The 20,571-nt window shown below is 49.0% G+C and overlaps 1 protein-coding gene and 1 long non-coding RNA gene across 2 annotated transcripts in view; one reads left to right on the top strand and one right to left on the bottom strand.

The window, feature by feature from the left end:
- Positions 1 to 9,382, bottom strand: part of SLC5A5 (solute carrier family 5 member 5) — a 43,365-nt gene extending 33,983 nt beyond the window's left edge. Inside the window, exon 1 of the mRNA XM_079960637.1 lies at positions 9,316 to 9,382. The gene's annotated coding sequence lies outside the window, so the exon portion shown is untranslated. The remainder of the gene's footprint in view (positions 1 to 9,315) is intronic.
- A 554-nt stretch (positions 9,383 to 9,936) lies between these two features.
- Positions 9,937 to 17,739, top strand: LOC307207382. The gene is made up of 2 exons (XR_013834661.1): positions 9,937 to 10,255; positions 17,415 to 17,739. It is a non-coding gene; the product is annotated as an uncharacterized lncRNA (long non-coding RNA).
- Positions 17,740 to 20,571: the final 2,832 nt, after the last annotated feature.

Genomic DNA, 20,571 nt, shown 5'->3' with positions numbered 1-20,571 from the left:
TGAAGAAACATTTCCTCCTTCTCCGTGAGAGTTTCCCGTCTCTTAATCATCTTTCCCTTCCACACCCTAGAGAATAAACGCATCTCCCTCCTTTCTGCTGCATCACTCTGTGTACCTTTGTTCCCCAGGTGCCAAGATCAATAGCGCTTGCATAATTCATAATCCAGGCTGGGTGGGTGGGAAAGCCATGGGGGGGCCCTTACACACGGGGTGTGCCTGCCTCACAAGGAAATACTTTTAACCCTGCAAGAAAGATCAGGCTGCCAGAGGCAGTGGGGCAGACTGAGAACCCCACATTCCTTATGGTGGACGTCTTTCATTGCTCGAGATTTTGCTATGATAAAGAAGCAGAAGAACCCAAGAAGTGCCTGGCTGCTGGATAAGACCCAAAGGGCCTGGGCAGCTCAGTCAGTAGACCAGGAGACTCTTAATCTCAGGGTTGTGGGTTCGAGCCCCACACTGGGTAAAAGATTCCTGCATTGCAGAGGGTTGGACTAGATGACCCTCGGGGTCCCTCCCAACTCTTCCATGATTCTGTGATCTAGCCCAGTGGCCAAATACCAGTCTATGATTCTATGGCCATAACTGATTGGAGAACTGGGCCAAAGCTAACAAAATGAATTTCAGCTGTCCCTCCAAGTACCCCTATTTTCCAGGACAGTCCCAGATTTACAAAATCAAATCATTGTAGAGTTGGATGCGACCCCAATGGTCATCTAGTCCAACCCCAAAAGGAGCTGTCCCAGTTTCTGATTTGATCCTGGAATGTCCTGCTTTTCCTTATAGTGTCCCTATTTTTATTGGAGAAATGTTGGAGGGTGTGGAGTTCTGCAAACCCCGAGCCAAGGAGGTGAGTAACCTATAGAAGACACCAGAAGGCAGTCCTGGATAGGGAATTTTTTCAATCTTTTATTATGTTTTTATGTATGCTGGAAGCCGCCCAGAGTGGCTGCTGCATCCCAGTCAGATGGGTGGGGTATAAATAATACTTTTTTATTATTCTTATAGAATAGGTAAAGGCAAAGGTACCCCTGCCCGTATGGGCCAGTCGTGTCCGACTCTAGGGTTGTGCGCCCATCTCACTTAAGAGGCCGGGGACCAGTGCTGTCCGGAGACACTTCCGGGTCACGTGGCCAGCATGACGAAGCTGCTCTGGCGAGCCAGCGCAGCACACGGAATGCCGTTTACCTTCCCACTATAAAGCGGTACCTATTTATCTACTTGCACTTAGGGGTGCTTTCAAACTGCTAGGTGGGCAGGAGCTGGGACCGAACAATGGGAGCTCACCCCGCCGCGGGGATTCGAACCGCCGACCATGCGATCGGCAAGCCCTAGGCACTGAGGTTTTACCCACAGCGCCACCCGCGGACAAATGTACGGTTCTGCACTTAGGCAGGAAGAACCAGATGCACCAATATAGGATGGGGACACGTGGCTTACTAACATTACATGTGAAAAGGATCTCGGGATCTTAGACGACCACAAACTTGACATGAGTCCACAGTCTGATGCAGCACCAAAAATGCTAATGCTCTTCTCGGCTGCATCAACAGAATTCTAGTGTCCAGATCAAGGGAAGTCCTAGTGCCGCTCTCTTCTGCCTTGGTCAGCCCCAACTGGAATACTGTGTCCAGTTCTGGGTTCCACAATTTAAGAAGGATGTTGACAAGCTGGCTTTGACAAATCTTCCTCTCCACTAAATGCCTTGCAATATCCTTTCATCCATCTCCAAAAACAATTCAAAGATTAATCACAATTGCCATACTAGCTGATTTTCTTTTCATGCATATCATGGCCATCGTAGATTCCAACAGTTTATTCTTTTCCATGTTCTGGAACAACCTTTGCATTGCAGGGGATTGGGCTAGATGACCCTCGGGAAGACTAAGCAGATGAAGAAGAAGAAGAAGAAGAAGAGGAAGATTTTTAAATTTTCATTTTAGCAGTGGTGGGCAAATTACCACCCATTCTGGGACGCTCTGTGAGCAAAGGGCTTTGCACCCGTCTGTTGGCACCCTCTTTCAATAGCTTTTAATATCTCCAGTCCGAAAAGAGAAAAAGAGGCATGAAGGCAGGGAGGGGAGTTTGCTGTGCCCAAAACTTTGCCCCTGCCTGCAGACGCTGGGATAAAGATCTGATTGTTTTTGCATGGAAAGCCGAGGTTCGCCCCGGCAGGAGATGAGAAGCGATCAAGGGCATAGTGACCTGATGCCAAGGAGGTGGTGTGAGGGGCGTGGGCGTTCCAAGCCAGAGACCTTTCGTTACCTGCATATGAAAAAGAATAGCAAAGGTCATGGCATCTCAAAGCCTGGATAGCTCAGTTGGTGAGAGTGATAATGCCAAGGTTGCAGGTTCGATTCCTGCCTTGCAGGGGGTTGGACTAGATGACCCTCAGGTTCCTTTCCACTTCTACGATTCTATGAATCCAGCTCTCTCCACAGCCACCAATCTGCCAATGGTGTGGCTCTGCGTAAGGCAGCTTCCCTACTCCCCCATCAGATGGGAGGGATATTATTATTATTATTATTATTATTATTATTATTATTATTATCATCATCCTCCAGGATTACCTCTTCACAAACTCAGCCCTGCACTTCAACTCCCAAATCCCATGACGCTTCAGTTGGGCACTCAGCCCTCTTGCTCCCAAGTCCTGCCTCTTCGTCGCCTCCTTGCTTCCTCCCAGCAATTGCATCACACTGTAGGTTCCCTGGGGGCAGAGACCTGTCAGGTTTCCTGCTTTTGCAATTTGTAATCTGCAGATTGGGGGGCCTGTCAAAAAACTGACGACAGATGCAACATCACCCTCTCTCCTCTGCCCAGGGGCAAAGCGGATCAGGCACAAACAAACATCCCCAGATTCAGTGATGTAAGAGCCCCGCTCAATCTGGGTCAAACCAAACTGGGTCAGCAGGGCCAAAAGGCGGAGATCCCGCTAAGTCAAGCAAGAGAGAGCAGGGCATGCCAGGGCACGAACTCTGAACTGCGAGCGCTACACCAATTCTTTTTAAAGCAATATTATGTTTTTACACAATGGGAAACGTGTGATTTCACATTCTTGGGGCATGTACATCCATGTTCCGGATTAACCCAGGGCTCGGTCTCAGGTTCGGACCCCCCTTTTCTGAAGCTTCCTGGGTGGTTTTTGTTGTGCTGTAGACATAGACATGCAGCTGACAAGGACACCAGGGGTCATCTAGTGCAGGATTTCTTTCATAGAATCATAGAATCATAGAGTTGGAAGAGACCACAAGGGCCATCGAGTCCAACCCCCTGCCAAGCAGGAAACACCATCAGAGCACTCCTGACATATGGTTGCCAAGCCTCCGCTTAAAGACCTCCAAAGAAGGAGACTCCACCACACTCCTTGGCAGCAAATTCCACTGTCAAACAGCTGTTACTGTCAGGAAGTTCTTCCTAATGTTTAGGTGGAATCTTCTTTCTTGTAGTTTGGATCCATTGCTCCGTGTCCGCTTCTCTGGAGCAGCAGAAAACAACCTTTCTCCCTCCTCTATGTGACATCCTTTTATATATTTGAACATGGCTATCATATCACCCCTTCACCTCCTCTTCTCCAGGCTAAACATGCCCAGCTCCCTTAGCCGTTCCTCATAAGGCATCGTTTCCAGGCCTTTGACCATTTTGGTTGCCCTCCTCTGGACACGTTCCAGTTTGTCAGTGTCCTTCTTGAACTGTGGTGCCCAGAACTGGACACAGTACTCCAGGTGAGGTCTGACCAGAGCAGAATACAGTGGCACTATTACTTCCCTTGATCTAGATGCTATACTCCTATTGATGCAGCCCAGAATTGCATTGGCTTTTTTAGCTGCCGCGTCACACTGTTGGCTCATGTCAAGTTTGTGGTCAACCAAGATTCCTAGATCCTTTTCACATGTACTGCGCTCAAGCCAGGTGTCACCCAAGGTCTTTGCCCAAGGTGGGGTTCAAACCCGCAACCCTGTGATTTCAACCCCATCTAATTGCAATCAGGAGCCACAGAAATGCAAAACTGGTTTCATAAGCCCATGGGGGACCTAGACCTAAGTTTCCTTAAACTGCAGCCACTCCTGCCAATTGATTTTGAAACCAAGGGACGTCTTGGTTTGTGTGGCATAGTCGTCAATGGTCAATTTTTCTTTTTAAAAAGAAAAAAAACTTCCATTGAGCTAGTGGAAGAAGTTTCCTTGAGCAAATATGTGAAAGTCCTTTGTTTGAGCTCAAGCCATTGCTATTGCACAGAAGTATCAAGAGATATGGGTGTCATTTTTCTTGCATTCTCTTGGCTGCCTAGAACTCAGGCTTGCTAGAGAGGTTAAAAGCAACAAAAAAGGCTTTTATGGGTATGCTCGTAGCAAAAGGAAGAACAAAGAAACAGTGGGGTCACTCAGAGGAGAAGATGGTGAAATGCAAACAGGGGACACAGAAAGGGCTGAACTCCTCAATGCCTTCTTTGCCTCAGTCTTCTCCGATAAAGAAAACAATGCCCAACCTGAAGAATTTGGAGCAAATGATTCAGCAGAGGAAACACAGCCCAGAATAACTAAGGAGATAGTACAAGAATACTTGCTAGTCTAGATGTATTCAAGTCTCCAGGGCCAGATGAACTGCATCCAAGAGTATTAAAAGAACTGGCAGATGTGATCTCAGAACCACTGGCAGTCATCTTTGAGAATTCCTGGAGAACAGGCGAAGTCCCGGCAGACTGGAGGAGGGCAAATGTTGTCCCTATTTTCAAAAAGGGGAAAAGAGAGGACCCAAATAATTACCGCCCAGTCAGTCTGACATCAATACCAGGGAAGATTCTGGCGCAGATCATTAAGCAAACAGTTTGTGAGCACCTAGAAAGGAATACTGTGATCACCAATAGTCAGCATGGATTTCTGAAAAATAAGTCGTGTCAGACTAACCTGATCTCGTTTTTTGACAGAATTACAAGCCTGGTAGATGAAGGGAACGCAGTGGATGTAGCCTACTTTGATTTCAGCAAGGCATTTGAAAAGGTGCCCCATGATATTCTTGTAAAGAAGCTGGTAAAATGCGGTCTTGACTATGCTACCACTCAGTGGATTTGTAACTGGCTGACTGACCGAACCCAAAGGGTGCTCATCAATGGTTCCTCTTCATCCTGGAGAAGAGTGACTAGTGGGGTGCCACAGGGTTCTGTCTTGGGCCCGGTCTTATTCAACATCTTTATCAACGACTTGGATGATGGACTCAAGGGCATCCTGATCAAATTTGCAGATGACACCAAACTGGGAGGGGTGGCTAACACCCCAGAGGACAGGATCACACTTCAAAACGACCTTGACAGATTAGAGAGCTGGGCCAAAACAAACAAGATGAATTTTAACAGGGAGAAATGTAAAGTATTGCACTTGGGCAAAAAAAATGAGAGGCACAAATACAAGATGGGTGACACCTGGCTTGAGAGCAGTACATGTGAAAAGGATCTAGGAGTCTTGGTTGACCACAAACTTGACATGAGCCAACAGTGTGACGCGGCAGCTAAAATAGCCAATGCAATTCTGGGCTGCATCAATAGGAGTATTGCATCTAGATCAAGGGAAGTAATAGTGCCACTGTATTCTGCTCTGGTCAGACCTCACCTGGAGTACTGTGTCCAGTCCTGGGCACCACAGTTCAAGAAGGACACTGACAAACTGGAACGTGTCCAGAGGAGGGCAACCAAAATGGTCAAAGGCCTGGAAACGATGCCTTATGAGGAACGGCTAAGGGAGCTGGGCATGTTTAGCCTGGAGAAGAGGAGGTTAAAGGGTGATATGATAGCCATGTTCAAATATATAAAAGGATGTCACATAGAGGAGGGAGAAAGGTTGTTTTCTGCTGCTCCAGAGAAGCGGACACGGAGCAATGGTTCCAAACTACAAGAAAGAAGATTCCACCTAAACATTAGGAAGAACTTCCTGACAGTAAGAGCTGTTCGACAGTGGAATTTGCTGCCAAGGAGTGTGGTGGAGTCTCCTTCTTTGGAGGTCTTTAAGCAGAGGCTTGACAACCATATGTCAGGAGTGCTCTGATGGTGTTTCCTGCTTGGCAGGGGGTTGGACTCGATGGCCCTTGTGGTCTCTTCCAACTCTATGATTCTATGATTCTATGATTCTATGAAGCAAATATGTTGGAATCAGCCCCCAATTGTTTTGTTTTCAAAGCTATTAGAGGAATTCTGCAAGAATATGTGTGATCTGCTCTTACAATGTCCCACACTGGCAATTTTGGGGGGAAGGAAGACCCTCCAAGTGTCCCTATTTTCCAGGGACAGTCCTGGATTTACAGAAGCCATCCCGGTTTCTGATTTGATCCTACTTTCCCATTGGACGTCCCATTGGAGAAATGTTGGAGGTTATGGAGTTATGTGACCCCCAAGCCAAGGAGGTAAATAACTATACAACCTTTAGAAGACATCTGAAGGCAGCCATGTATAGAGAAGTTTCTTAATTTGGTTGGGAGCCGCCCAGAGTGGCTGGGGAAACCCAGCCAGGTGGGCGGGGTATAAATAATAAATTATTATTGTTGTTGTTGTTGTTATTATTCTCTTATATATGTTGGAAACCACCCAGAATGGCTAGGGGAACTCAGGCAGATGGGTGGGTAATATTGTTGTTGTTGTTATTATTATTAAAGACATCCCTGTTTTCATCAGAGAAATGTTGGAGGATATGGAGACGGTAATAAAAACAATTAACTTGACTGTACAGAAAAATTATTTGATGTTAATTACTTTATTTATTTTTTAATCTTAACCTTTCTTCATAGGGGAGTTGCTCCAATCCCTGGATCATTTGGGTTGCTCTTTTCCAAAACTTTTTTCAAATCCTGCATATCCTTTTCCAGAGGAGGCGACCAAAACTGACCACAGCATACGTCCCAATGCAGCCTCGCCGTAGATTTGCATAATTGCATTACTAGGCTGCCAGTTTTGTTTTCGATTCCTTTTCTAATGAAAGGAAAACACCTTTTGCAAACAGATGAAATCAAATTATGCAGCTGCCTTCTTCCTGGTCAGTGGTTCAGAGTCAACATGGGAAGGTGCCACTTGAAAAAATTTGACACCTATTTTTCCCCCTGGGCAATGCAAACACCCAGGTGCCTCTGACACCCAAAGAATTTATGACACCCACTAGAGGCGGGTGCACAGAGCCAAGGCGATAAATTGGAGGCACCCAGTTGTTTTGCACATGCAAGGAGAGGCCAGGAGGGAGCTGCTATAAAAAAAATGAGGGTGCACAAACATAACAGGCACAAAATCTGCAGGAAACCAATCCTTTGCCTTTCAGAATTTATAAAATATTCTCTGAGGAAATCACGCTTTATTTTAGCACGCAGAAGCTGTATTGGTAACTCCCAGACTCTCCAACATTTCTCTGTTGAAAATAGGGACGTCCCATTCCATAATGATAATTTTACTATTTACACCCCACCCATCTGACTGGGTTCCTCAGCCACTCTGGGCAACTTCCAACATATATAAAAAACATAATGAAGGAGAATGTGCGTTGAAGGAGAATTATATGAAAATAATGTACCAGTGGTACTTAACACCTATAAAAAGATGTATAGAATTGCTTCAAATGTATGTTAGAAATGTAAGGAGAAGGAAGGCACATTCTACCATATGTGGTGAACGTACAAGATAACAAAAGCCTTCTGGGAAATGATATATAATGAGTTGAAAAAATGTTTAAAATGATGTTTGTGAAAAAACCAGAGATACCAAGGAGCAGAAACGACTATTTATGTCTTTCTTTCTTTCTTTGGCGATCACTCATAGCTGAGTAAGATTGTCTTCCATAAACACGGTTTTAAAAGTGAGTCTGTAAGTTACTGTGGAGGCCAATTCTGGATCCACACGTCCTTCCACAGTGGGGACATTGGTTTCCAGGCAGGAGTTGATCCTGGTGAGGGTTTGCCAAGCGTGCCTTCCTCTTAGCCTGTTTCTCCCTTTCCTGAGTTCGAGTATCTTCAAAGCCCATGACACCTTTGGGAAAGGCTATTCTCCAATTGGAGCACTCACAGACCAGTGTTTTCCAATTGTTGGCGTTGATACTACTTTTTTTTAGATTTGCCATGAAAGAGTCTTTAAACCTCTTTTGTTGGCCACCAGCATTACACTTTCCATTTTTAAGTTCGGAATAGAGTATTTGCTTTGGAAGACGATCATCAGACATCCGCAGGCATCATTGCTTCAACACTGGTGATCTTTGCTTCTTCCAGTACACTGGTATTAGTTCGCCTGTCTTCCCAAGTGATGTGTACAATTTTTCAGAGACACTGTTGATGGAATCTTTCGAAGAGTTGGAGATGGTGTTTATAAGTGGTCCACGTTTTACAAGCATACAGTAAAGTTGGTAGTACAACAGCTTTGTAAACAAGGATTTTGGTTTCCCTGCAAATGTCCCAGTCCTCAAATACTCTGCACTTCAATTGCGAGAAAGCCACAGTCGCAGAGCTCAGGAGATGCTGGATTTTGGCATCAGTGTTGGCCCTTGTGGAAAGCTTTATCTTATAACGACTATTTATGTACACAACGACAGCAGCGCAGATGCTACTGGCCCAGAGTTGGAAAGAAGATAAAGTCCCGACCAGAGACGAATGGTTGATGAAGATGATGGATTATGCCGAAATGGCGAGAATGACCGGGAGAATCAGAAACCAGGAAGAGAAGAACTTTAAGAAGGAATGGGAAAAAATTATAATGTATTTAAGAGAACACTGTAAACAACTAAAAACTTTGGCAGGATTTGAGTAACACTTGTGTTAAAAAACTAAGGGAAAGAATGGATTATTATTATTTTTTAAATTGAGAAAATAAGTGAAGTTGTTGAAAAAATATTGATAATGGTAACCATGGAAGGGCGGAGGGGAGTCAAAGGATTCAGGGAATCCTAAATGATGATGTTAATGTTTAATGTTTGAATTTAAATTTGCAATGTAAAACTTAATAATAATAATGAAACATGAAATGTGGTTTTTTAAAAAACAAAACAAAAAACCCTCTCTATACAGCGTTACCTTTAGATGTCTCGGTGCTGGATAACTCCAGACCCTCCAACATTTTTCCAATGACGATAGGGACATCCTAAGGAAAAACAGGACATTCGGGAATCAAATCAGAAACCAAAATGGCTTCTGGGTCTGTCCCTGGAAAATAGGAGCACTGGAGGGTTTGCTGTACTAATAATTCCAAATATTTCCTCTGCCGAAGGAAATATGTTGTAGAAACCTTTCCCATTAGACAAATCCTTCAAATCTTGTCTTAAGGACACATTTTGTGTATGAACAGAGGAGGTCTGTTACCTGAATTCCAGAACTAAGGTATTTGCCATCTCAAAAGACTGGCCAGGTCATGGAATGAGCGGCCATCAGGTATCTTGACAGACAGGGGGCATTTCTGTTGCAGAGGCAGATTTCTGTGAGGCTTTTGGGTGGTCTTTGGCTAAGGGGCGAGGCAAATGCCAAAGTCTTTAAAAGTTCCTGCACAGCTTTGTTGGGGGTCGCAGTCACCTCCTTGCAAAAGACCAGGAGACTCAGCTGCAACAGGAAAATAAAGGTCTTCTTTGCTTTCCTTCTGCTGGTTCCAGCCTCCATCCATTCTTCTCTGACCCATCATGGACTTAGGGGAGTCCCTTGGGGAGCTGGGCTGCAAAAACAAACCCCTTTGTTTGACGCGCAGCGTAAATTAACAGTGCAGAGTTTTAGAGAAGAAGAGCTTTACTGCGTTAAAATCAACTTCTTCCTCAACAACTTGCTTCCAAACTGCCTGCCTGAGATTCCATTCTGCTCAGAACCGAGGCGACTGACTGACTGAAATCTTACAGAGAAGAGAGAGACAAAATGGCTGCCCAGTCACATGACTCCGAGGGACTCCCCAGTTGGCAGTCAGGCCTGGAGGACTTGACTAGGCCCCAATGCTGGCCAGGCCCAGCCCTTCCCAGCCTGCCTTGCGGCTTCGGCTCTCAGGTGTCTTGGTCACATGACATTGTTTCTCTAATGGAGCCTGGCCAAGGAGAGCTAGAAGCAGCAGCTGGGAATCTGGAGAGGACCTGAGAGTCAGAGGGGGCTGCAATAATGAAATTTGTCACCTCCATGACAATGACCAGCAGACCCTCCAAGTGTCCCTAATTTCCAGGGACAGTCCTGGATTTACAGAAGCCGTCCCAGTTTCCAATTTGATCCTGCTTTTCCCTTAGGATGTTCCTATTTTCATCAGAGAAATGTTGTAGCGTATGAACTAAAGGTAAAGGGACCCCTGACCGTTAGGTCCAGTCGTGACCGACTCTGGGGTTGCGGCGCTCATCTCGCTTTACTGGCCGAGGGAGCCAGTGTACAGCTTCTGGGTCATGTGGCCAGCAGGACTCTGGCGAACCAGAACAGCGCACGGAAACGCCGTTTACCTTCCCGCCGGAGCGGTACCTATTTATCTCTTTACACTTTGACGTGCTTTTGAACTGCTAGGTTGGCAGGAGCAGGGACTGAGCAATGGGAGCTCACCCCGTCACGGGGATTTGAACCACCGATCTTCTGATCAGCAAGCCCTAGGCTCTGTGGTTTAGACCACAGCGCTACCCGTGTCCCAGGGTATGAACTAGCCCGTCATCATTTCTGTCCCAGGGTAGCTTGCCATCCAAATTTAAATGTTCAGAAGGTAGAGGACTCTCATCTCTTGCACCCTTTTCCTCCTTGTGAACAGAACTCTCTGCCAGCCACAGATTTTAGTCCCGCTCACCCTTTGAGCCAATCCCCTTTTTAATCTTATCCAGGGCCAAATTGCAAATGGGCTTGTTTCTTTATTTGCACCCTGATTTCTCCAAGCCAAGCCCAGATACAACAACTGTGTGGCACGTGGCTTGAGGAGATGAAATACTGTATACTCGGCGTCGTGTAGTGATTTCATGCTCTTTATTGCAGCTTGTAAAACAGTGAAGGAATTCCCCCCCCAAAAAAAACACTTCTGGCTTTATATACATTATTAACACAATGGGTCCTGTTTGACAGACTGTTTGACAGCCATTTGGAGTACGAGTCTCAGCGGTGGCCTCGTCAACTGGCAACTGCTGGTAGGCCTGGGCCAAGTCTAGGTTGCCAAAAATCTTAGACCCTGCCAGGGTGGCAAGAACATGGCTGACCACTGGCACTGGGTATGCATGAGCTGTAAGGGCCTTGTTTGTGGTACATTTGTAGTCTGCACAGATGCAGACCGAGCCGTTGGGCTTGATGGGCATGGTGATCAGGGTTTCCCAGGGGGCCTTGGGCACCGGCTCAAGCACTCCTTGTTCCACAAGCCGGTCTAATTCCTCGTCTATGCGGGGTTTCAGGGCAAACGGAACTCGGCAGGCCTTCACTCAGCAGGATCTAGTTGTAGGCCAACAGGGGCCAGTATATCATCCCAATGCTCCGTCAAAAACCTCCGGAAATGCTTTGCATATGGCGTCCACATCCACATAGGAGCTGGTGTGGTTCACCCCAGTGATGGCTAGTCCCAGTGGCCTGAACCACACCAACCCCAGTAAGCTGGCCTAGGGCCCCTTGACCACAATCAAGTCTAACCGCCACTTACACCCTCAATCTTGTACATTGAAGGTTCCCACCCCATCATGGGGACCTTAAAATTTTGGAAGTCCTGGAGGTTGAATGGGGCCAGCCTGAGCTTGGGGCCACCATTTGGACACAACTTCTTTAATGCCCATGCTGAGATTATGCACAGGGTTGAGCCTGTATCGAGCTCCATGCAGCACAGGGCCCCCTATATCTGTAAAGGTAAAGGTAAAGGTAAAGGGACCCCTGACCATTAGGTCCAGTCGCAGACGACTCTGGGGTTGCGGCGCTCATCTCGCTTTATTGGCCAAGGGAGCCGGCGTACAGCTTCCGGGTCATGTGGCCAGCAGGACTAAGCCTCTTCTGGCGAACCAGAGCAGCGCACGGAAACGCCATTTACCTTCCCGCCGGAGCAGTACCTATTTATCTACATGCACTTTGACGTGCTTTCGAACTGCTAGGTAGGCAGGAGCAGGGACCGAGCAACAGGAGCTCACCCCATCGCAGGGATTCAAACTGCCGACCTTCTGATTGGCAAGTACTAGTGTTATGTACTGGGTTGAATAGGATCCAAACTGCAGCAGTCTGATTGGCCCTAGAACAATAGGATCCAAAAGGCAGCAGCCTGATTGGTCCTAGAACAATAGGATTCAGAATGCAGCAGTCTGATTGGTCCTAGAACAATGCAGCAGTATGATTGGTTGGCAGAAACTACCCAATCATGCTCCAGATAGAAGTGAATCCACAACCTGATTGGCTTACAGTAGAATTCCGGAATTAGCCAATCATGTGCAGCCCATTGTGTAAATAATGTATATAAAGCAGATACCTTGAGGGGACTTTCATTCATTCCTCCTCACCACTATGAGCTGAATAAAGAGCATGAAATCACTTTGCGACTCTGAGTATATTTCACTGGCGACGAGGATGGGATCCCGCTGAGCTGACTGCCACACACAGCACCGCAGCACCGCCACCTGCCGCATCGCTGCCTCGCACCGTGTATCCAGGCTTCAGCTCCGGGACACAAGGAACTCAGAATGGCAACCAACAGCAGCTTTTCGCCATTCAACCCAGCATCTGGAGACTGGGAAGCATACGCCTCCCGTTTCACCTTCCTCCTAGAAGCCAAAGGGGTCACCGATGAAGAAGACGCCAAGAAGAGGGCAATATTCTTCAGCGTCTGCGGAGAGGAGACGTTTGAAATCGCCCAGACTCTCCTTGCGCCTGAAGACGTCGCTACTGTTCCATACAAAACAATAATGGAACAGCTGAAGGGGCACTTTTCGCCGCAGCCCTCAGTGGTGGCTCGTCGAAATGCCTTCTACACAAAGCGGCAAGCCCCTGGGGAAACCATAACTGGGTTTGTGACCTCTCTCCGCCAAGCCGCCCGGTTCTGCAACTTCTCAGAGCTGGAGAACATGCTTCGTGACCGCCTCGTCGGTGGCCTGAGGGATGAGAAGCTGCAACGACGCCTCTACGCTAAGAAGGACCTAACGTTCCAGGTCGCTCTGGAGGAGGCCCTGGCAACGGAAGCTGCCAAGAGGTCGACACAAGAGGCACGGCCGAGCCAGCCATCCCAACCGAGGGTCCACCATGAAGACCTCACTGACGACTCAGGATCCAACAGGGAGGAGGTGCACCGAGTACAGCAGCGCACTCAAGCAGCCCACATACCACAGCTGCCTCGACGAGAAGGAGGGAACTGCGCAAGCTGCGGAGAAAGTCACGAGAGGAGGACCTGCCGTTTCCGCAACGCAGAGTGCAGGCAGTGCAGAAAATCGGGACACATCGCCCGGGTGTGTCAGGCTCGGCCCACCCGACGCCAGGCATCAGATGACCAATCCAAGAGCCCCAGGTCCCGGGGCCCAACGCACCAAGGCAATTCGACGGAGCTCACGGACTTCCAGGTATACCAGTTGCCCCACCCCAACGTAGAGAAAATTTATGTTGACGTACAGATAGAGGGGGCCCCATGCCGCATGGAGCTTGACACGGGTTCAACTCTATCCATAATCTCGGCAAGGACCTTAAGGAAACTGTGTCCTACTGGGGGTCCCAAACTCAGGCCGGCCCCATTCACCCCCCGGGACTTCCAGAAACGTAAGGTCCCCACAATGGGGGTGGGGACCTTCAGGGTGCAATACCGAGGGCGGACGCGGCAACTGCAATTGCTGGTGGTCAAGGGCCCCTACATTAGCTTACTGGGATTGGCATGGTTTGGACCACTGGGGCTAGCCGTCACCGGGGTGAACCACACTAGCTTACAAGTGGACGTGGACGCCATATGCAAGGAATTTCCGGGGGTTTTTGATGGGAAATTGGGACAGTATACGGGCCCCCCCATTGCTCTACAGCTTGACCCCGCAGTACGACCGGTCAGGCTCAAGGCCCGCCGGGTCCCGTTCGCCCTGAAACCCCGTATAGACGAGGAATTGGACCGGCTTGTGGAGCAAGGAGTGCTGGAGCCGGTGCCTAATGCCCCCTGGGAAACCCCAATTGTCACACCCGTCAAGCCTAATGGTTCGGTCCGCATCTGCGCAGACTACAAATGTACCATAAACAAGGCCCTTACGGCCCATGCATACCCAGTGCCAGTGGTCAGCCATGTTCTTGCCACCCTGGCTGGGTCGAAAATTTTTGGCAAGCTGGACTTGGCCCAAGCATATCAACAGCTGTCAGTAGATGAGGCCACAGCAGAGGCACAGACGATTGTGACGCACAGAGGAGCATTCAGGGTAAAGCGGCTGCAATTCGGTATCAGCGTGGCACCAGGCATATTCCAGAATCTAATGGACTCTCTACTTAAAGGGATTCCTGGCGTCACCCCCTTCTTCGATGATGTGTTGATTGCCGGGCCCACACCAGAGGAGTTTGAGGACCGCCTCCGCACCGTTCTGCACCGTTTCCAGACGGCGGGTCTCAAGGTGAAGCGGGAAAAATGTCTACTAGGAGTGCCTCAGGTGGACTTTCTGGGATTTATGGTGGACGCAGAAGGGGTCCACCCGACTGGGGACAAGGTACGGGCCATTTGTGATGCCCCAGCGCCCAAGAACAAGACTGAACTTCAGGCCTTCTTGGGACTATTGAACTTTTACCATTCCTTCCTTCCCCACAAGGCGGCGGTAGCGGAGCCCCTACACAGACTCCTGGACAAGCGGGCCCCTTGGGTGTGGGGCCAGCGCCAGGAGGCCGCATTCCAGGCAGTCAAGGACTTGCTTGTCTCAAACTCGGTCTTGGCACACTTCGACGAGAGGCTGCCGGTGGTGCTAGCATGCGACGCCTCGCCCTATGGAATTGGCGCTGTCCTGGGACACCAACTCCCGGATGGAAGAGAGGTACCAGTGGCATACTTTTCCCAGACACTCAACGCAACCGAGCGGAACTACTCGCAAATCGACAAGGAGGGTCTGGCAATCGTGAAGGGAGTAAAAAAATTCCATGATTTCTTGTACGGGCGGCCCTTCACCGTGGTGACTGACCACAAGCCGTTGCTTGGCTTGTTTGCCCCTGAAAAGCAGACCCCCCAAGTGCTGTCTCCTCACGTCCTCAGGTGGTCAATTTTCCTTGCCAGCTACCAGTATGCACTGATTCACCGTCCGGGGAAGGCGATGGGCCATGCGGACGCCCTCAGCAGGCTACCACTACCGGAAACAGGCCCCGACCCAGCACCTGCACAAGAGGTTATGAGCCTGGAGCTGCTTCCTGACCGCCCCATTCAGGCACAAGACGTTGCACACCATTCCAAGAAAGATAGGGTCATCTCCCGGGTCCTGGACTGGGTGTGGAGGGGATGGCCCCAGCAGCAGCCCCGGGCCAGAATTTGCCGGCTACACAACCCGCAAACATGAACTGTCGGCCCACAAGGGGTGCCTGTTATGGGGAAGCAGGGTCGTTGTTCCCCAGCCCCTCCGCAAAAGGGTCCTCACAGCCCTACACGAGACACACCCAGGGGTAGTAAGAATGAAGGCCCTTGCCAGGAGTTATGTGTGGTGGCCAGGGATCGACGGAGAGATAGAGGCCTGGGTCAAACACTGCCAGGCCTGCCAAGAATCCCGCCCAGATCCCCCAAGGGCCCCAGTCCAGTCCTGGGAGTCCGCCCGAGCACCATGGTCACGCCTGCATGTGGACTTCGCTGGCCCCTTTCAGGGGAAAACATTCTTCATAGTGGTGGACTCCTACACCAAATGGCTGGAAGTCGCACTGGTATCGTCCACTTCTACGTCCGCAGCCATCCGGGTACTACGCAGGCTGTTTGCAACCCACGGGCTCTCTGACACTCTCGTCTCAGACAACGGGACTGCATTTACGTCAGGAGAATTCCAAACCTTCACAACGCAGAACGCCATCCGCCACATCCGTTCGGCGCCATTCCACCCTGCCACCAATGGCCAAGCAGAACGCATGGTGTGGACCACCAAGGACACCCTTCGCCGTATGACACAAGGGGATTGGGAGTACCGCCTTGCCACATTCCTTCTAGCACAGCACAGCACCCCCAGCTCAACGACTGGCCGGAGCCTCGCTGAACAACTAATGGGTCGGCGCCTTGCAATCAGATTGGACCGCCTTCACCCCGATAGAGCTCAGGATGAGGCAGTGGTGGGGGAAGGCAAGAACCCCCGGACCTTCAAGGCTCAGGACCCAGTGTACGCAAAGAATTTTGGGGCAGGCCCAGCATGGGTACCCGCCACAGTCACCAGGGTCACTGGCCCCGTGTCGTATGAGGTGCTAACGGATGGGGGGCAATGCTGGCGCCGCCACTGCGACCAGATACGGCGACGATTCCCAGGAGAAAACCAGGAGGAGGAAAGGGCAGAGGAGTCCCAAGGGAACAGAGGGGCAGTGAGGCCCATAGAGCACGAGGGGCCAGCAGGAGAAGCAGAATCAGTAAATGCAGAGAGGACCTGCGAGGCCGAAAGGACACCGGAACCAGAACCACGACTGAGTGAGCCGGTTGCGCCAGACCAAACAGCCCCATCACAGCCAGCATCCTTGGAACACGAGCCAGAACCTGAACCCCAGACCAGGGAACACCCCAGGCCGCAACGCACACGTAGGCCGCCGGCGTACCTCGAGGACTATGAATGCGACCTCCCGGGCAGGACTGGAACTTAGAGGGGAGGGGTGTTATGTACTGGGTTGAATAGGATCCAAACTGCAGCAGTCTGATTGGCCCTAGAACAATAGGATCCAAAAGGCAGCAGCCTGATTGGTCCTAGAACAATAGGATTCAGAATGCAGCAGTCTGATTGGTCCTAGAACAATGCAGCAGTATGATTGGTTGGCAGGAACTACCCAATCATGCTCCAGATAGAAGTGAATCCACAACCTGATTGGCTTACAGTAGAATTCCGGAATTAGCCAATCATGTGCAGCCCATTGTGTAAATAATGTATATAAAGCAGATACCTTGAGGGGACTTTCATTCATTCCTCCTCACCACTATGAGCTGAATAAAGAGCATGAAATCACTTTGCGACTCTGAGTATATTTCAACTAGGCTCTGTGGTTTAACCCACATTGCCACCCGCGTCCTTGCGCAGACCCCTCGGCGGCTTAGGTTGCCAGGGCCTCCTCTAGGGCGACCTGGAATGTCAGGTCCTTCTTGGCATGGAAGAGCAACTTCTCGTCCCTCAGGCCACCCATGAGCCAGTCGCGGAGCATGTTCTCCAGCTCTGTGAAGTTGCAGAGCCTGGCAGCCTGGCAGAGGGAGGTCACATACCCGGTTATGGTTTCTCCAGGGGCCTGCTGCTTTGCGTAGAAGGCGTTGTGACACACTACCACCAAGGCTTGCTGCGAGAAGTGCCCCTTCAGCCGTTCCATTATCATGTTGTAGGGAATGGTCGTGATATTTTCAGGTGCGAGGGGGGCCCAGGCGACCTCGAACGTTTCCTCTCCGCAGACGCTGAAGAATGTTACCCTCTTCTTGGCTGCTTCGGTGACGTCCTTTGCCTCCAGGAGGAACTGGAAGCGGGTGGCGTATCCTTCCCAGTCTCCTGATGCTGGGCTGAACGGCATGAAGCTGTTGTCTGTTGCCATTCCGGGTCCTGGGGTCCTGGGGCTGTAGCCTGGATGTGCGGTGCGATGCAGCAGTGTGGCCAGTGGTGGGCTGTGGTGCGGTGCGCGGCAGACAGCTCAGTGGGATCCCACCTTCGTCGCCAGTGAAATATACTCGGAGTTTCATAGTGATTTCATGTTCTTTATTGCAGCTCGTAAAACAGTGAAGAAATCCATCCTCCCCCCAAAAAACCTCTGACTTTATATACATTATTTACACAATGGGTCCCATCTGGTTGACTGATTCTGCTTCCTTCCTGGAGCCGGATTGGGCTGCTCCTGCAGGCCAATCAGGTTCTTGCATTCTAGGATCCTACCTGCCTATTGTTCTAGGATCCAAGCTTAGTACATAACATGAGACTTCAAATGTTTCATCGCAACACATCAGATCACTTAGGGATGTTTCTTCATGTCATTTAAAATTTGCAGTGCCCATCAATCTTTAAAGCACACTGGCCGTGTGCTCTCTGTGTGGCTGCCCTTGAGGTTGGTCCAGAAGTTGTAGCTGGTGCAAAATAATAAGAATAAGAACTTATTTCTTATATCCGCCCATCTGACTGGGTTGCCCCAGCCATTCTGGGGGGTTTCCAGCACATAGAAAAACATAATAATCCCTAAAATTAGGGATTAAAGGGACAGAAATTCCAAAAAAGATGATTAAATTGTCTAGGCACAAAAGTGGAAGGAAGAAGAAGTTCCCACCAAAGAAGAATGGAGGATAAGTAAGGTTGTTTCATTACGTTTTGATATAGGTTGGAAGCTGCCTAGAGTGGCTTGAACAACCGTCAGATAGGCAGGGTACTAATAATAAAATGGTGGTGGTTGTTGTTGACTGTCAGGTCTTTGACCGCAATAAAGATTGATTGGTTGGTGGCAGTGGTGGTTGCCTATGCTGAGCTGGCAAAGTTAACAGCCAAAACAGGAGAACCAAACGATTATTGCTTTGTGGAAGGATAGAAGCCCTTTTCAGACTATTTAAGGAAATATTGCTGTTTGATTAACTCACAGGCAGGATTAGAAATGAGAGCAACAGAAGAAATTAGAGATTACAGTATCAAGAAGGAAGTTCGCAGCAGAGGGGAAGAAATTAAATCACTGTGGGAAATGGGGTGGAAGTCGGAAAAAGATTAATTTCTTATTTGTTGATATATGTTAAATCTTTGAAAACTTAATAAAAAAATTATAAAAATTAAATAAAATACTAAACATTGAAAACTTCCTTATACAGATCTGCCTTCAATGACTTCTAAAAGCTGTGTAGTTATTTATTTCCTTGACTTCTGCTGGGAGGGTGCCACCACCGAGAAGGCCCTGATTCCTTGAAACCTGTCCTCTCGCATGGAGGGAACCACCAGGAGACCCTCAGAAAAAGGCAGAGTATAAATAAAGATATAGCAAGAATGATAAATACAGAGCACAAATTATTAGCAGTATTATTTGTATTCATTGCATGCCCAGGTTCCCAGGGCAGGTTGCAACATTTAAGAACGAAATGAAAACAATGGAAGCAGCTGACAATGGAAAGCAGAGTCCAGCGACACACCAAACAATGAGATGTTTCATAGGTTGCTGGGTTAATCTCATTTGGGTGAGTAAAATCCAGGTGCCTTCCCTCGAGATAAATCGCTGCCTGTGCCAGGATATTGAGAGGGTGGCTCTGGGCATGTCCCTACCTCTCTCTCTCTCGCTGTCCTTTTTCACATGGTTATTGCAAGGAGAAAACAGATCCAGCTAATTCCAGGTGCCTAATCTGTAATCGCAAATTCTTCCAAGGAATGGATGGTGATTTCCCAATCAAGGCCCTCGTAGCAGGAAAGCAGGAAACTGGAACAAGGAGGAAGGGTGGGGAGAAGCGCAACATCTGCCGCTCCTTGTCTCCCATGGAGCAACTCTGGCCTCTCTCCGTCCGCCTTGGCACATGCACAGCAATTTGTAGGAATTCCAGGAGAGAGCCTGCAGCACCCGGATCAGGCCAAATAGGTCCCACCAAATCCAGCATCCCCACCTCAACCACATGCCTCTTCTAGGAAGCAGGCAAGCAGGACCGTCTGAATGCAACAGCCATGGTCACGGGGGGAGCAGGCTTTCCTTTGGGGTAGCCCCTCAATTGGTGGAAGGCATCTTTATATAGATATAGATCCATCACCGATATAATAAGCAGAGCCTGCTGGATCAGGTCAATGACTTACTAGCAGTACATGTGAAAAGGATTGAGGGGTCTTGGTGGACCACAAGCTGAACATGAGTCAACAGTGTAATGCAGCAGCCAAAAAAGCTAGCACTATTCCAGGCTACATCAACCAAGTCTAGTGTCCACATCAAGGGAAGTCATAGTGCCGCTCTATTCTGCCTTAGTCAGGCAACACCTGGAATCCTGTTTCCAATTCTGGGCACCATGTTTTAAGAAGGATCTTGACAAGCTGGAAAGTGGGCAGAGGGAGACCAAGATGATCAAGGGCCTGGAAGCCAGGCCTGATGAGGAACGGTTGAAGGAATTGGGTCTGTTTAGCCTGGAAAAGAGCCTAGGACTTGCCGATCAGAAGGTCAGCAGTTCGAATCCCCACGACATGGTGAGCTCCCGTTGCTCGGTCCCTGCTCCTGCCAACCTAGCAGTTCGAAAGTGCAACAAAGTGCAAGTAGATAAATACGTACCACTCTGGCGGGAAGGTAAACGGCGGTTCCGTGTGCTGCTCTGGTTCACCAGAAGTGGCTTAGATATGCTGGCCACATGACCTGTACGCCGGCTCCTCCGGCCAATAAAGCGAGATGAGCGCCCCAACCCCAGTCGTCCATGACTGGACCTAATGGTCAGGGGTCCCTTTACCTTTACCTTTAGCCTGGAAAAGAGGAAACTGAGAGGAGACATGATAGCCATCTTCAAATATATGAAGGGGTGTCACCTACAATTCTATGATTCTATGACTAGTTAGTCTCTTTGCCACTAAAAATAAAATAAAA

The sequence above is a fragment of the Podarcis cretensis genome, assembly GCF_951804945.1.
Source record: "Podarcis cretensis genome assembly, chromosome: 18".
NCBI lineage: Eukaryota > Metazoa > Chordata > Lepidosauria > Squamata > Lacertidae > Podarcis > Podarcis cretensis.
The sequence above is the reverse complement of the archived record's forward strand: the minus strand, read 5'-3'. Positions and strand labels throughout refer to the sequence as shown.